The 17,607-nt window shown below is 45.5% G+C and overlaps 1 protein-coding gene across 5 annotated transcripts in view; it reads left to right on the forward strand.

Moving 5' to 3' along the window:
• The window catches only part of WWC2 (WW and C2 domain containing 2), a 208,875-nt gene that overhangs the window by 56,431 nt on the left and 134,837 nt on the right, over positions 1-17,607 (forward strand). The gene's annotated exons all lie outside the window — the stretch shown is intronic.

The following is a 17,607-nucleotide window of genomic DNA, read 5'->3' on the forward strand; positions in this document are numbered from 1 at the left end:
TACCCTGTTTAAGGTACAGAACTGCTTTTTGATATTTTTGTTTTGCCATACTGCTTATTTAGGATCGTTTATCAAGGTGTTTTGTTTCACGTTTTGTTGCCTTCCGCCCTCTTCTTTTTTTGTCTTTAAACATTTTTTAATGTTTATTTATTTTTGAGAGAGAGAGAAAGAGAGAGAATGAGCAGGGGAGGGGCAGAGAGAGAGGGAGACACAGAATCTGAAGCAGGCTCCAGGCTCTGAGCTGTCAGCACGGGGCTTGAACTCATGAACTGTGAGATCATGACCTGAGCCGAAGTCGGATGCTTAACCGACTGAGCCACCCAGGCGCCCGTGCCCTGTTCTTAATAGTGTCTGAACAGAGTAAGTAAAAAGTACATGTTTATCAAAATTGCCTTGCAGCAGTTTGTTTAAAGAAATGATCTCTAAAAAGAAGAAAGGCGTGTGTCCATTTTCTAAAAAGGTGAAAAAAATGTACAACTTTTTTAGTAATCAAAGATACATGAGGGGCGCCTGGGTGGCTCAGTCGGTTAACTGTCCAGCTCTTTATTTCAGCTCAGGTCATGATCTCACAGTTCGTGAGTTTGAACCCCGCATCAGGCTTTGCACTGGCAATGTGGAGCCTGCTTGGGATTCTCTCTCCTCCCTCTCTCTCTCTGCCTCTCTCTCTTTTCTGCCCCTCCCCTGCTCGCATGTGTGCTCTCTCAAAACAAATAAACTAAAAAAAAAAAAAAAAGATCCATGAGGAATAAAACCAATTCTCCCGCTTTTGAAATTGACAAAGCCTTAAAAACATCATTACACTCAGTGCTGTAAAAATATCATTATACTCAGTGCTGGACATAATGCAGGGAAATAGAAGCACGTAGCAGTAGTCAGACTGTAAGTTGACAGATAATTTCTGGAACAAATAGGGTGAAACAGAGTAATTTTCTGATGTGAACTTAATTAAAAATATAACCTCAGATTGTCACATCTGTTGAGTGCATATCTCTGACTTCACCTGTCAGAGATACACACGGTTCCCCAGGTTTTGAGGTTTTGGTTTGAGGTCTTTAAGTACTTACGATGATACTTGTAGGGATAAACTCCTCGGTTGGATATTTCATCGATAGCTGGAAGATCTTGGTGCCCGTTTTGGTTTGTGTCTCCTCCAGACTCCACCAAGGCAGAAATTGAAGTGGCTTATCTTTTAGAGACCCCTGGAACAATTCACTGCCAGGGTGATGGTCTTTGTCTTCTGTTCCCCCCGAGTCTGGCTCTCATACTGAGTGGGTGCTGATGGGAGCTGGTGAGTATCTGCTGGCAGAGAGCTCGTCTCTTGTACCCAAGCAAATTGGGCCACAGTTTCATTCTAATTCTCAGCCTTGGGTATTGGTAGAACTAGACTTTGACAGGACAGCATTCCAGAGAATCAGGAGAAGTAGGATATAGGTTACCAGGACTTGGAAATCACAGATGATGGAGTGTCTTCCTCAACTGGCTAATGCTCTCAGGCCAGGCCAGCAGCTGCTGGTTTGAACACCTCAGGCAAGTGTCCACTGTATTCATTTGCAGGATTGAGACTCCCTTTGTCTTGATTTGGGGCAGAATGATTGAAAAGATCTCAAGTGTGATGAGCTGCCTCCAGAACACTGGCAGTCTGTCCACTGAGACTGGCGGTCTGTTTTTGGATGAGCACTTTCTACAGTTGGGGCAGAGAAAGAGGGGGTGGGTGTGGACTCAGTTATGGTAAACAGAACTGCGAGTTTTGTCAAACCTTCGTCACTTGACTTGGAACGCAATTCCAAGAAAAGCCTTAAAAGTGAGGTATAGGACATTCAGAGTTCTTGGGGATTCTCCCATGCCCCAGGTGCCGTGGATCTGGCAGAATAGTAATTTGAGAAGAACGGGGAAGGCTCACTTCGGGTCTGAGTGTGCATAGGCCGGCCTGCCCATGAGGGCGTTGTACAGCTTGGGTGAATACCAGGCCCTTCTAGGTGTCTGTCTGTGTATCAGGGTGGTGCTGGGGGTGGTGATGGGACAGTTACCACATTGTCAGCGGGAGAGGAGTGCCAGGACGGGTAGCAACCAGCTGTGGTCTGGGAGGCGAGCCACTGAAGTCAAAAGTTGAAGCTACACGGCTGGGCAGTTGAAGGAGCTGGGGTGACCAGCAGGAAGGAGGAGGAAGCATGGGTTAGAACATGGGATAAGGAATCACAAGAGGATGCTGCATGGAAATGCTTCGTATTTCTAGATCTGTAGTTCTCAAACGTTAATGTTCTCAAGCAACACCTGGAAAGCCAATAAAACATAGCTTCCTGGGCTTGTCCCAGAGATTCTGATTCCGGAGGTTGAGCTGGGGCCCACACCTTGAACTTGCATTTCTAAGAGGCTCACTGCTCGTGTCAGTGCTGCTGGTCCTGGGACCACACTGGAAGAACCACTATTTCAGATCTACTGGGTATCACAGGCAAGCTTTTCTTACCCCTCCAATCTCAGTGTTTCTGCAGAGAAGAGAAAGAAATAGGAACTTTTGAGTTCTATCCCGGATGCTTATATATATGTATAGCATCAGTTGATTTTCACAAACATAAAGTTGTATAATCTGTATTTTCTGTGAGGCTGTGGAGACTCAGAGAGACCACGTAATTTGTCCACAGCCACGGAGCTCGTCTGTGCTTTGACCGGTTTTCCGAGTTAATGCCAACTCCTATTGTAACTCCTGTTATTTTCCTTACAAGGAACTGCACAACAGGGTGGAGTGGAGGGCAGCGGAGGGAGCCTTCGCATCTGTCGTCAGGAACACTCGGGTTACTCTGGTGTTGGTACAGATTCTCCATTCACCGGGACCCAGAGTGTGTGGCACCAAGTGAATTTCAGAAATTTGTCACTGGCAAAACCTCTTCAACCTTTCGCTTAAAAACCTTGTAAGAGGGGCGCCTGGGTGGCGCAGTCGGTTAAGCGTCCGACTTCAGCCAGGTCACGATCTCGCGGTCCGTGAGTTCGAGCCCCGCATCAGGCTCTGGGCTGATGGCTCGGAGCCTGGAGCCTGTATCCGATTCTGTGTCTCCCTCTCTCTCTGCCCCTCACCCGTTCATGCTTTGTCTCTCTCTGTCCCAAAAAAATAAATTAAAAACGTTGAAAAAAAAAAAAAAAAAAAAAAAAAAAACCTTGTAAGAGGACGCCATTATTAAAAAAGAATGGAATTTCGGAACTTTAGAGTCAAGTTGAAGATAGTACAGACATTTCTGGCATATTTTATTTGGCATTTCCGTTAAATCGTATGCTGAGAGATTTGGGGTGAGGTTAAGACAAAGGGTTCTGCAAATAATTTATTTCTTTTATAAAAGTCTGTTTTCTGAAACTTCATAAAGGCAAACATGAAAGCATATCAAGGCAAATACAAGAACAATACGGTGAAACACTTTTTCAACAGTGAAGTATATATTTGCGCGTGCTAATAAATTTCATTCTGTCTCATTGTTCAGTATGAATGGGGACAGCCTTTATAAAATGAATACTTAGAATGATTGTCCTGAATAATCCTTTTGTTTTGAATAGCCAAAAAAAGTAAAAGTAGGTTGTAAGAAATTTTAGAACTCTGTGAAATTATAGTCCTGCGGTTAGTTGATCTTACTAAAACCGCCCTTAAACTCTGGTTTACCTCGCCGAGTACAAAAGATACATGTGGTGTGTGAGATCGTGGCTGTCCCACAGGGCTTTAGGTGTGCATATTTCCCCCGTCGGGTAAAAATACTGGAGTGGGCCAAAGTGTGGGGTTTTTTTAATATAAGAAGAATATTGTTAAAAACAAACAAATTAATTTGGTAATGACAGATCCCATGTTGATAATGCTGCTAAGGAATATTGTAATCCAGTACACTTGGAAAATAGGAAACCTGTAGATGTGGAACTTAGATTTTTAACTAAGCGAGTACGTTTAAGGTTATCATGCTGCTTCAGTATTCCCCTCCCCATTTTAACCTCAGGTAACGAACATCGAGAAATGGCTCTGTTTCTTGGTAAGCTAGTGTAATGTTTACTAAACTCCGCGTTTACGTTCCTTGCTGCCTTCTCCATTTCTCTGCTAGATTAAGTGTGGCTTCTTCCTCTCCAAAGATGGCACTGTTAACCGAATTAAGTAGGCTCCGGATTTCAGGGAGTGACGGCACGTCTTTGTTCCTTTGCATATATCCTGGCTCTTGCTCTCAGCTCGGAGAGGGATTATCCATGTGCCCGTGCCACTTCTGTCCCCTGGTTTGAACTTGTTGCAACAAGGACTTTCTTATTCAAGTTGGAATCTCTAGAAGAAGCTCTCTCTTTCCCAAACCAGGGTGTCCTAAATGAATTTGGCTACTCGCGTAGTCCTCTCGATTTGGGATGAATCTTCTCTTCGGAAACGTTTGGAGGGTTGTAGGTGTCCTCTTTTCAACTACTTTTTCTCTCTATTTTAGAGGAAAATAAAAGAAGAAACACATTGAAAATTTTTTTCTCATTTGAGCTGGGCTCTTGGGTTTGTGGAACTGGACTGCAGTCCTAAGAATTTCTTTCCTTTTTTTTAAAAAAATTAACTTTTAAAATTTAGATGTAATTGACCTGTATCATCACCATTATGTTAGTTTCAGGCGTACAACATAATGATTCAGTATTTGTCCATATTGTGAAACGATCACCATAAGGAGTCTAGTTAACATCCATCACCACACATAGTCACCCCCAGAGAATATCTTGAAATGATCTTGAAGCCCTTGTCCTGAATGATGAGGAGAGAGAGGTCGGGTACAACCTTTGCATTTTCCCCAGTGCTGGATTTCTGTGTTCACCAGCAGGATCTCCATTCCTGCAACCGAATAGGTATGTCTCCAATAGAGATGTGCCCTTCGTTACTGCTGTCCTTGAAAATGTGGCAGCATTTCATTAACTTAGATTTATCTAACCAACAGTTCTTTATCATTTGAATTGGACTAGACGGAGTCCATCCTTCTGTCCGTGGGCAGTATTTGCTGACTACCCCTCAGGCCCTCCTCCCTCCCCAGGAGGGATAGATTATGCTGCCAATAGCTGTGTGCTGGGAGCACCGTGCCTGCCAGTGCTGCCTTGCCCACACTCTGGCTCCTGCTCTCAGACCTCAAGCACCGCTTCTCCCTGCGCCACCTTTGGCTTTACGCCTCCTCGAGAACCGTAATGCCTTCGATAGCTGCGCCATCCTGTTGGATTGTAGAATAAGCACGTGCCAGAGTACTTGCAAAGCTCGAGCAATACAAGAATGAAAGTAGGGGTAGGAATGACGGGCAGGACTCAGATTGTCGATATTTAAAAAAATGAGAGGGGCGCCTGGGTGGCTCAGTCGGTCAAAGCGGCCGACTTCGGCTCAGGTCATGATCTCACGGTTCGTGGGTTCAAGCCCCGCGTCAGGCTCTGTGCTGACAGCTCAGAGCCTGGAGCCTGTTTCAGATTCTGTGCCTCCCTCTCTCTCTCTGACCCTCCCCCATTCATGCTCTGTCTCTCTCTGTCTCAAAAATAAATTAAAAAAAATTAAAAAAAAATGACAACTCCAGGGCTTCTCTATCCTTCCTCCTTCTTCCCCACCCCCGACCCTGCTACGTGCAGCAAGTTCTAATTACTATCTCTTCCAAGGAGAGGGAGAGGGTTGAGGTAGTGAAGACAGGCTTCATGGAGTTCGTGAGCCCCCAGGTGGGCTTTGAGGACCATCAGGGGGAGTGTTAGGGGTCAGCGTAGACATGGTGGCCAGCCTTGGCTCAAGGGGAATTGGAGAACAAGTTTGGAGAAGAAACCGAAGACTAGATAGGAGACGCTGCATATTTAGGGTAAGATTTTTGAACCTGATTGTTTCTAAATGTCTTTCACAGGGTTTTGATAAAGGTGTGGTGGCACGGAGAGTGTATGTTAGAATTCGGACTCTGGGAGAGTGTAGTTGGAGAGATTGAAAAGGAGAGTGATGGGCAGGAGGGAGACTAGCTTAGGTAATATTATAATGAGCTAGGAATGAGGCGGGCGCCTGGGTCCCGTGCAGGTACCGGAATGGAGTTATGTAAGAGTTGCCCTGTCATTCTTTCCTCTGTTGGCAGTTGGTTAGACCGTGTGCATTTGAAAGCAAATAGCATGTACTTTACAGGGCGGCTGGGTGGCTCAGTCAGTTAAGTGTCTGCCCCTTGATTTCTGCTCAGGTCGTGATCTCACGGTTTGTGAGTTCGAGCCCTGTGTTGGGCTCTAAGCTGACAGTAAGGAGCCTGCTTGGGATTCCCTCTCTCTCTCTCTCTCTCTCTCTCTCTCTCTCTGAAAATAAATACACACTGAAAAACCATGTACTTAAAAAAAATGTCATATAAACTTTTTGCTTGGTTCCTCTCTGTATGAGGAGGAACCTCATACAGAGGTTATTAGCCTGCTGCTAATACAGAGTCTATTTGTAGTCATTGTCCGTGGGACACCCAGCGAGAGGCTATAGTTTCTCCCTGGGCTACCTGACAAGGCTGGTGTTTTAAATCAGAATTTTCCAACCTGTATTATGGAGCCTGCTTAGTTTACAAGGTTATTTTTTTTTTTTAATTTCTCAATTCAGAGTTTTAGATGATATGCTGATGTTATTTGTGAAATTTCAATTCTCTTCTTCTTTGTTCTTTAATTAATCTCCCGTCTACTCTGCCATGGCCTTTCTTCCCCGGTGAATGAAGCAAGGCCTTGTCCAGAAAGTACACACTGGAAGCCTGGGCACAATTTCTCTCTTTTTTTCTCTAACTTGTTATTTTGAAATCATTTCATACTTACTAAATAGTTGCAAAAAGAGTACAAAGAATCCTGGTTTACCCTTCATCCACATTCCTCAAATGTTAACATTTTACCGTGTTTGCTTTATTATTCTCTCTCTCCTCCCCTTTTCCTCCCTGCCACACCCACTGCCTTAGACACATTAATTTTTGCTCTGACATTCATGCTCTTAACGTTTGACAGTAAGTTGCAGACATGATGCCCTTCGGCCCCAAACACTTCAGTTTGCATTTCCTAAAAACAAGGACATTCTCTTTGACAGTCACGGTCCGATGATCCATTTCATGTGCTTCATTCGACTTGTGCTAAATTTTTAGCCCTACTTACAGTTCTTTACAGGACATTTCCCCTCCACCCCCCCCCCCCCCAGTCCACTCTACAATACATGCTCACCTGTTTTATTTAGCTGTAATGTCTCTTTATTCTCCGTTCTCCTGGGATAGTTTCTCAGTACCTGTCTTTCCTGCACTAAACATTTTGGAGGAGTATAGGTCATTTGTTTGGTATAATGAACGTCCCTCAATTTGTGTTTGTCCGATATATAATCATGGTTAGGTTCAGATTATGCATTTTTGCTAGAAATGCTCCAGAAGTGATCTTGTGTCCTTCGCAGTGCGTCGTGTCAGAGGGCACACGATGTCTGTCTGTCGCATTGCTGGTGAGGTCAACTTTGGTCTCTCGTGTTAGGGGGTGTCTGGCAAGGTTCTGACCGTGTACTTGCTTGACTTGGGGAAGACGGGAAGGATTTCCGTGCCCCTCAGTGGTTGAGAAGTTTTTTGTTTTTTATTTTCCTTGCAGGTTTCTCAATTTCCCTCTCGCTTTTGTAAAACTTTACCGTGCGCTTTCCCAGGAGCGACTCGCTTTTTTAACCTCATTTCCCCCCACACAGTTGTCTTTCCAAGACTGCCTCCTGGTGTCCAGGATGCACTTTTAAGGTTGCCTCTTTGTTGTAGTTCTCTCTTTAACCCCTCCGTTTCAGTGGGCTTTCCCGCTGAGCGGTGACTTTGACCGAGCTTCAGGACCACAGCTACCGCCCCCTTCTTTCTTCCGCTCCGTTTTTCCCAGAGTCCCGTTGTTCCTGCTCTTCTGCAGCATATGCCTTCCTAAAAAGTCATCATGCTGTGCCAGATCGCACCATAAAAGCCACAGCACCCGTGGGGAAGATGGATTTGGGGGCATGCGATGGGTTGCCAGGGCCGCCGTAACAAAATGCCACAGGCTGGATGACTTCAACAGCAGAGATTTATTCTCTTCTGGGGGCCAGAAGTCAGAGATCAAGGTGTCGTCGCAGCGGTTGGTGTCTTCTGACATCTGTCTCTTGGCTTGTAGATGGCCTCCTTCTCCCTGCGTCCCCACAGGGTCTTCTCTCTGTGAGTCTCTGTCCTAATGTCCTCTTCTGATAAGGACACTGGTCGTGTTGGGTTAGGTCCCCCCTGGATGACTTCCTTTTACCTTAGTTACCTTTTTAAAGGCCCTATTTCCAATTCAGAAGTACTGGGGGGTTTTAAACATACACATTTGGGGCAGAGGGGACACACAATTCAGCCCCTAATGGGGTACAGCACTCAAAAAATGTCAATGGCACGTGTAAAGAAAAGATAGGAACCTAATAAAAACCGTAGCGCCATTTTGCCCATGTTGAGTCATTAGAAATATACATAAATACTCCAGTAAATATGGTGCTTTAGAGAAAGACCTGGTGTCTGCTTGTGGGAGTGGCTCCGGGAAGGACTGTAGCTCGTGGGTTATGTTACCAGATGGAAAGCTGTGACAGCCGACCTGGACGGCGGTGGCTCAGAACTGTGGTGAACCCGGGCAGCTGGTAGATTTTTGAGGGGTGCCGGCGCGTCTCCTAGTCCTCCCAGCTCGGTTCTGTCGCACTAAATGCCGCTTTCTGCATTTACCCACTACTGTTTCTTACAGGTGAGGACGCTCGCAAGCACATGGAGAACTCTCATTACGTTCTACTTGTTCCCTAACGTATCGATCATATTTGAACCCCAGGGTTTGCATTTTCAAAAAAGTGTTACAGCTAAACTGACAGCGGCTCACTGGGCTATGGTGTTTATTTATTTATTTTTAATAGATATATAGATAATCTGAAATCATTCTAGCCTTCTGGTTATCCCAAAGGCCTGGGACATATGGTTTTATTTGTTCTTGCTTCTTAAAGTTGTCTTTTTGCATTTTGGAGGATTGTTGGGAGATATGGTGTAATTCCTTTTTGTAAAATACTTCAATCCCAGTAAGTTAATCTTGTCAGTTAATGTACTGTATAGTGAAATTTTATTGTAACACCTTCTTTTCCTCTCTTCTCTTTCCACATGCCTTCTATGACCTATTTGGTCAGACTTCAGGGTTCTTTTCTAATTTTTCCTGAAGTTTCATTGTTTCAATAAGATTTTTAAATTTTGCAGCCTTGTGGGCCTGAATAATTTTTAAATATTTTTTTTTTTTTTGAGAGAGAGAGAGAGAGGGAGAGAGAGAACGTGTGCACACACATGCACGCCTTAGGTGGGGAGGGGCAGAGAGAGCGGGAGGGAGAGCGAGAATCCCAAGCAGGCTCTGCACTGTTGACTGGGGTCTGACGTGGGGCTTGAACTCGTGAACCGTGAGATCACGACCTGAGCCAAGATCAAGAGTTAGATGCTTACTTGACTGAGCCTCCCAGACACCCCTCGCCTGAATAATTTCTAAGCCGAGTTTGGAATGAAATTAGGCAGTCTTCACTTTGAATGATTGTGATGCGCACATACATACGTTACCATGGTTTCCTTAAATGATGGCAGTTCTGTGGCAACGTGGTTCGCACTTCAGCCACCCCAGTCGATCAGCTGTGCCCGCACGTACTATAGACTTTGCTCAGTCCGCAGATCATTGCCTAAATAACAGATGTGCACCGTGACCAGTGACAGAGCACAGGACCTTTTTTCACCTCTCAGCGACCAGTCACTTTGTGTCTGTTAATTCTGTTCACATACAGACAACAAAATGTGTAGTTGTAGTGGTAAACCCACAGGTCATTTAAACATTTTTTTTTAACATTTATTTATTTTTAAGAGAGAGAGAGAGAGCGAGCAAGCGAGCATGAGCAGGGGAGGGGGAGAGAGAGAGGGAGATACAGAATCCGAAGCAGGCTCCGGGCTCTGAGGTGTCAGCACAGAGCCCGATGTGGGGCTCCAACCCACGAACCGTGAGATCATGACCTGAGCCGACGTTGGACACTTAACCGACTGAGCCACCCAGGCGCCCCAACCCGCGTGTCATTTTATAAGGATGAATAATTGAAAGGGGGAATCGGCCAACAAAAATGAAAGTGCAGCAAAGAAATGAAAGGTGATGATGTTAGACGTGAAATTGGATGCATCAGAAGATTTGAGAACATTGACGGCAGGACCAAGAAGGGATGGATTGATTAACGTTGGACCATCAGGTGAAGCTATCGCAGATTGCAAGGATTAGGGAAGGCCACTGAAGATCTCCATCGTCGACTGTTTCAAGTTGATGAGACACGCTGGAAGGCAACCCCATCAGGAACTTGTGCCACCAAAGACGTAAGATCTTGAAGTGGCTGTAACGGAGTCAGGCACAGGGTGACTTTTGCATTAGGAGGCAGCACAAGGACTCCTTTAAATTAAAACTGGTGCTTATCTACCAGTCTGAGAATCGCAGAGCGTTAAAAAAAAACACAGAGAAGCATCTCGACCAGTCACTTGGCAGGCGAATAAAAGATCCTGGGTTATAATCTCATTGTTTGAAAACTTGCTTCCGTTGTGTTCTTGTCCAGAGGTAGGCACGATAATTTAATTTTTGAAGCATGATTGCTACTGTTAGATAATGCTTCAAGCCACCCTGCTTCTCTTGGGGACTTGAATGGACGGGAAAACTTGAGTTTTACTAGCAAACACAACTTCATTAATGGAGCCAGTGAACCAAGGAGTTATTTCAGCCAGTAGAGGCTAGTTTATTTCCTTCCTTCCTTCCTTCTTTCCTTCCTTCCTTCCTTCCTTCTTTCCTTTTTTCCTTCTTATAAAACCTAGGACCTTAAATGGACTTTCAGACAGGTTATTGATGCTACGGCTGGAGATCATGCATTTTCTGTAGCTGAATTTTGGGACAGGTACGACATACAACACGCATTAGAAAACATCCAGGCATCACAGCCAGAAGTAACAGTGACTAATATGTGCAGAATGGCAGCAACTTTTACCACACTCTGCAAATAACCTTGAGGGATTGGAGCTGAACAGAAACAGAGTTGCAGAAGGAATAGCTGACCAGGCAAATGTTCTTCACCCGGAGATATGGAGCTATAGGAATCTGGTGAAGGCAAGTTTTTTGGCATAAAGGAGGCAAGGATCAAAATGCCCCAGAGGAAGTGATGCCACCAAATATCTTCGCGTTAAAGGAGCTCTTGGAGATAATCATGAAATCACAAAGAGTAAAATGTTGGCAGCCAATCCAGACTTAGCAAGAGTGTGGCACGGGGCACCTGGATGGCTCGGTCAGTTAAGCCTCTGACTTCGGCTCAGGTCACGATCTCACAGTTCGTGGGGTCGAGCCCCGCGTCGGGCTCTGGGCCGACAGCTCGGAGCCTGGAGCCTGCTTCAGATTCCGTGTCTCCCTCTCTCTCTGCCCCTCCCCCACTTGCACTCCGTCTCTCTCTCTCTCCCTTAAAAGTAAATAAACGTTAAAAAAAAAATTAAAAACAAAAAAGAGTGTGACAGTTTGTCGAGGTATGGAAAAGGTTCTCTCTTCGTATCTTAAGTGATACAGCCTAAAGAAGGCAAGCCCTGTTGCAAGTACTTTTGAGCTTCTTACGAAGAAGTAAACACTTTCATTCCCAGCTTCTAATGGTTTAAATCACAGCATGCTAAGCCAACATTCGTTTTACTGTTTTGTTCGTCCCTCTCTCCATTAATAGAGAGCCTTTAATATTTTGAATAGCGGGTTTCCAAGGTCATAGAACAGTTGTAGCCTCTCCCATTGATTACGAAGATGACTCGGCACGATTTCGGCCGGCACCTTCGCTTTGATTGCACAGCACTGGCGGGCAACGTGGGGACTCGAGATCCAAGTCCCTTGCCGTCACCCCTTCGGCAACCACCCGTCGGCTGTTGTAGCGTCTGCGCTGAGCTGCTGACGTGCTACCCGCTACCGCCGCCTGTCTCACATTGTCTCGCCTCCCCTGTCCTTGTCGTGGTCTGTTGAGTTGGCAGAGCTGTTTTCCGGGGGCCGTGTCGGTCGTCTGACTCGGGAGGAAGTACTCTACTCCCGGGTCAAGTCTTCCTCTCGCTGCCCGTCTCCCCGCCCCGTAGCAGTGCTGTCTTCCCCTCGTGCAGCTGTGCCTTCAGTGGCCCTTTGCTTCCTGCGGCAGGTGCTTGGAGTCTCCTCCACAGTCTCAAGGTCTCATCAAGTCCTTTGCCTTTTCGAACGTCTTCGTCTTTCGTCTGGGCTCCACCAGGCCTCGTTTCCGGTGTTGGATCCCTGTCCTTCTCTAGAGCACCCTGGGGAGGTGAGATGGCTTCAGGGAGGAGCAGCCGTCTCGCCTGAGTGCCTGGCACCGCAAAGCCCTCCGACAGCCAGCGACTTGCATGAGGCACAGGAGGGGCCGGGGCCACGCCGTAGGACTGCTTCCTCGGTGAGCTGGAAGGACGGGGCTCCGGATGGGAAGAAAAGTGGCAGCAGATGAAGAGTGAAGCAGCCAGACCCCTCCGCCTGGCCGCAGAGAGATCAGAACCTGAGCGTCTTGGAAAACGTGCCAGCGGGAGGAGCCCTCGCTCTCTGTCTGGTCCACACCCGCGCTCCCGCTCGGCCCGGGCATGCCGCTGGGAAATGTGTTCCCTCGCCTCCGGAAGAAAGGCCCCGAGTCCACCGCTGAGAGGGTAATGAGAACGGAATGACGGCGGAAAGCTTGCCATATGGTGGGGAAGACCAGAGACCTTTATGTCCGTAAACCGTGAGGGCGAGACTTCCGCCATCTGGTCTGGGGGCCCCACCAGGTCAGCACCCTGTGCGCTGACCGGCTGGCTCGCAGACGAGCTCTTGGAGCCTAACTCCGGGTAAGCAAGGGTGGCTTTTAGATGTGTTCAGCTCTGGGAAGAGACGTGGGGTGTTTTCGAGGTCATCAGGCAAAAGCGACGAGTGACCTAGCTATTGGGTGCCTTGTCATTTTACGACGTAATTATACTTGGAATTGAATCATAAAATACAGTGGCGGGATTAGAGGGAGCGGTCTGGTCAATGTTGCAGGTTGCGTTAATTTCAGATAAAATGAAATTAGTGTTCCTTCGGACTGTTGAGCCCAGTTACCGGATTGCTGTATTCAGTTGGGACTGACTCAATTTAACAAAATGGTACTTTTAGAGGTTTTGAGGGTAATGAGAAAATGGAACAGAAATTAAAATTCTCTTTCGCAGTTTGGACAAAATAATTTCTGTAAGCAGCAATTAAGAAGGTCCATATAAGAAATTCACTTCCTGCTCTAAATTTCATTTAGTAAGGTTTCATAATCTTAAACTGCCTTTTCTTTTGCTTGGAAAGCGTTAGGACTTAATGCAGGTCAGCGTCCTCTGCGTTATGTGACTTGACCCTTTTTTAATGGGTCAGAAAGAGGTGGGAACGGAAAGAAGAGATTGGGAATGAGTCTTTAAAAGACAGAGAAAGTTACAGCTAAGTTAGTGATTCTTGCCTGTGTAAAAATCAGGAGTATTTGGGGAAACTCTGAAGCCAGTCTATACCGTTGGAGGCAAGTTTTACGTGGCTTCGGAGCTGGCGGAGAAGTTTGTCCTTTCTTGTGGGTACGGGTCCTAGAGAAGATCAGGGGTAGGCCAGCTTGACCCACCCGTTAGGATGTCCCGCAATGGAGCCAGACCTCTGGGTATTCTTTGACATTCACTGGCTTCTGGGGACATAGGTAGATTGCTCAAAAGCCAGGCAAATTATAGCTGGCAGTGTGCCAGTTCTGTATGACAGCCTCCAGTGTGGTGACATCCACACTGTCATTACCATAATGATTTTTTTCTTGACCAGTGGTATCCTGTAGAAAAGGCACACTTTGGACATTTAATAAACCAGAAGTGCTGCCAGCTGTTACTAGGTGCTGTCCCAGAGGGTACGGATAGCTGATGAATGTTAGACTCATCGGAACGGTGTGCCAACGATCCCGACCTCTAATATCCCGTCCACCAACATTCCCGAGCCCGTGCGCCTCACATTCCATTTCTTACTTGTCCTGGGTAAACGCCCGTGGGAACTCAAACCGAGGTTGGGCAGAGTTGATACGAGGTGGGTGAGGGAGCAAGGGTTAGAGAGGTGGAGTGGGGGGGGGGGGGCGGGGCGGGGGAGGGCCTCTCCTGACTTGGGGAGTCAGAGCCACGTTCACGTCCAACGGTGGAAAGGCCTCTTGATCAGGGCTTGGTATGTGGAGAATGGAAAGCCGAGTTGGTAAGCTTTCTTCTTTTCCTCCGAAATTCCACCCTGATAACGACAGAAAAGCATATTTGACCTGCACGGCATTAAAATATTTGAGCATTAAGGGTCAGGGGTTAGGCTGGAGGAGGTGTTGAAGCCGGGCTAAATGCAACCGTAGTGGAGATGTGGTATCTAAACACACTACGGGATAGGTGCACTACTTCTATCAGTAACTCGTGTTTAATTTTTAAAGAACGCAGCAGGCCTTTGAAGGCGGTTTAAGGACTGGGTGTGGAAGGGGGTGTGGGGGAAGGAAATCTCAGCAGAATGCTTTTAGATGCTTCCTGTTATATAAATGCTACATACTTCTCATGCCTTCAGACCCGTAGCAAATGGGAATGGAGCCCGTTGAGGCTGAAATTTAATTACTGTTACAAAGAAAGAATGTAGAAACTGTATAGGTAATGAAGGGACCTTAAATACTGGCATAAAGCGCAAGTTTTAATTTTTCATCCGAATCCTGTGTGTGGCATTTAAAGATGGTATCATGAAATATACTTGGACAAAAGAATACGTGTGTTCGAGGTTTTAAAAGTGCTTGTGTTTAATCCGTAAGACGTTCTGTGTCAGTCCCAGAGTCCATCGCCAGGTGGACGTTCGGCACGATGAAGAGCCCCTTTTATTGTGTCCCCAAAATAGCTCAATGCGTTTATGTAGCGACATTGTAACGTGTGCTCGTGATGAATGCGTGTGCTCGTGATGAATGCGGTGCCCGTGCTGATACTCTGGCACTTAACACTTTCTGCTTCTAAATTCCTTATTTCTCTCAGTTGTGTTTTAATTTTTCTCTTTTTACCCGACTCTGACATAGCTAGGTCTGTCTGTATCTGAAAGCAGATCACGAAAGCTTCTCTCCCTTTGTTTTCAGAAAATTAATAGAAACGCCTAAGACCCTGGGAGCCGTTTTCTGTTGTAGCCTGTGGCACTCGGGGATGAGAGTAGCTATCGACTGGTAACACCTCCTGTTACATGCATGCCAAATCTGTCAAGTTCATTGCCGTGTGGCTGTGTGAACCGAGATAGTCCTATGGTCAGAATGTGTGGATTTAAGAGCTGCCGCATCACTTAGCAGCTCTTTCTGGACGGTGCTCTGCATTTCTCTGAACCATAGAGTGTTTTGTACCATGAGGACTCATCATATCTATCTCATGGGATTTTTGTACATGGACAAAGCAGGCGTGACTCACTGTATATCTGAAGCACATTTCAGCAGGGCCACGGAAATTCTTCCTTTCCACGTAAGTAAGGCTGCCGCACAATTTCAAGTTACTTACGTATCGATTTAAAATTAATTCAGCCCATATTCATTGAGTGAGTACTATGTATGTTATTCTGGGCGCTCGGAGGATACAAAGATCAGCGAGTACAGATCTGGACCCCACAGTGTCTAGAATGTATCACTAGAAATTAGTCAATATCCTAAGAAAGGAATGGATGAAATACTTCGGGATTCAGGGCTGTCAGAAGCCTATTGGATAGGAAGTAATCTCCCAGCTCTTAATCCTGAGGTGTAAGACTGCCAAGGGAGAACAAGGCTCTTCATGAAACATCTCCTCACAGATTGGAAACAGAATTCTGTAGATCTCGATTCAGGCTTAGACGTGTAGCTGTTACCAAAGCACCAAGTGGTGGGTGATAGGGAATCTGTCCCAACACATGACACCGTATGTGAATTTGGCAGAAGGGAAGTTTCATACCAGGACGAATCACCATAGTGTGTGAACGTGGCCATTTCCGAGGGAGATGGCTCTCTGGCGTGGCCAAGGAGTGTGGTTCTTCTCTGTGTGAACTATGGCACTGATTTTAGGATGTACGCAACCGACTTGAAAGAACCTAATGTACTATACCAGATTTAGACATACCTAGGAGCTCAGCCATTCATCAGATATTTACTGAGCACCTACTATATATGTTAGACCTTGAGGGGAGTATAATGCTGAATTATTTCATGACTCAGACTGGTAAGAGAGATAAAACCTGTTATACATGTAGCTCAAATATACAAGATATGACCATTGAAAAGAGATACATAGATTCCTGGCGTCCTCGTCCTCGTGTCCCACCCAATTAACATCCCCTTTCACTGTCAAATCGTCCCAGTTGAGATGATAAGTTATATGGTCCCTCTGGCTTGATGATTAGGTAAAACTTGACTTTGTGGAGACAGAGAACAGTCTCTAGGTAAGGATAGTACCATGAATAAAAAAAAAAAAAAAACATGGGCAATGGGAAGGCTTTGGTGTTCAGTTTGGAGCTTTGGGAACAGGAAAGGGAATTATTAGAGATAAAAGTTGGGAAGGCCCGTTGAGGTTCTGGGTATACCTGAATGCCAGACCACATGTATACCTTGCATTTTATGTAGCTGGCCACGGGAATGAGTGAACAATTTTTCTCTTAAGATTTATAAAGATCTTCGTATTTCCTTCCAGACAGAGTAAAGGGCTCTTTTGGGGGCACGGGGGTTTAAAACAAAATTGTTAGGGGCCCTGCCAATTAAGGATCGTATATATTTCTATCTAAGTCCGTGGGAAAATGAGATCTGAATTACTGCAATCTACAGTGAATATTGCAGAATCCAAAAAGTCATTACACTTTAGAGCGTGAGTTGACTTTGAATCAAAGCCTGTTGTTTTACAGATGAAGAAAACTTAACAGTCAAAGAGATTGTTAAGTGTTTAAGCTCTTCGAGCCAGCGAGCTATGGGCAGAGATAGATCCTCTCTACCCCGATTTCTTGCGTAGTGAGTACTTCACTGTAGAGCTGTATTCTGGGGCCTCTGTGATAACGTCTAGCCCGGTGATACCAATGTCATCGTGTCTCGGCTTAGTTGTGATAAAGTAAAGACGTCTACTCTACTTCAAGGATGTTGAAGCCTACTTTTTAAAATGTCGAGTGCCTAGAAATTCCTTGAAGAAAGCAGACATTAAGAAGGGAGATTGTGAAGCCATTTGCTTCTCGTCTGTCCCCGGGTGTCAGAGCGCATGCTACCTATGGTAGAAATCATTAAAGACAAAAATTAAGAGCAAGGACAGTAAGTACCATTTTCACACATTGAAACAGGATTTTAAATTATGGCTTGGGTAGAAATGCAAGAATTTTTTAAAAATATCTTTCATTATGAAATGTTATCTTTTACAGCAACAGCATAAAGCGTCATAAAGTCTCGATCTTTGTATTTTTAAAAACACTTGGAAATATTAAAATTAGCAAAATTGATCAAATAAGGACAGGCTTACAAATCATTGGCATGCGAGAACTTTATTTTGCTCTAATTAGACACAATCATGACTGATACTCATTGAGGTTAGATGTGTTACTATAAAGCTGTAAAGGTCTGAGGAAGGACCAAAAGCATGTTTTGTATAT

The sequence above is a fragment of the Panthera leo genome, chromosome B1, assembly GCF_018350215.1.
Source record: "Panthera leo isolate Ple1 chromosome B1, P.leo_Ple1_pat1.1, whole genome shotgun sequence".
NCBI classification, from domain to species: Eukaryota; Metazoa; Chordata; class Mammalia; order Carnivora; family Felidae; genus Panthera; species Panthera leo.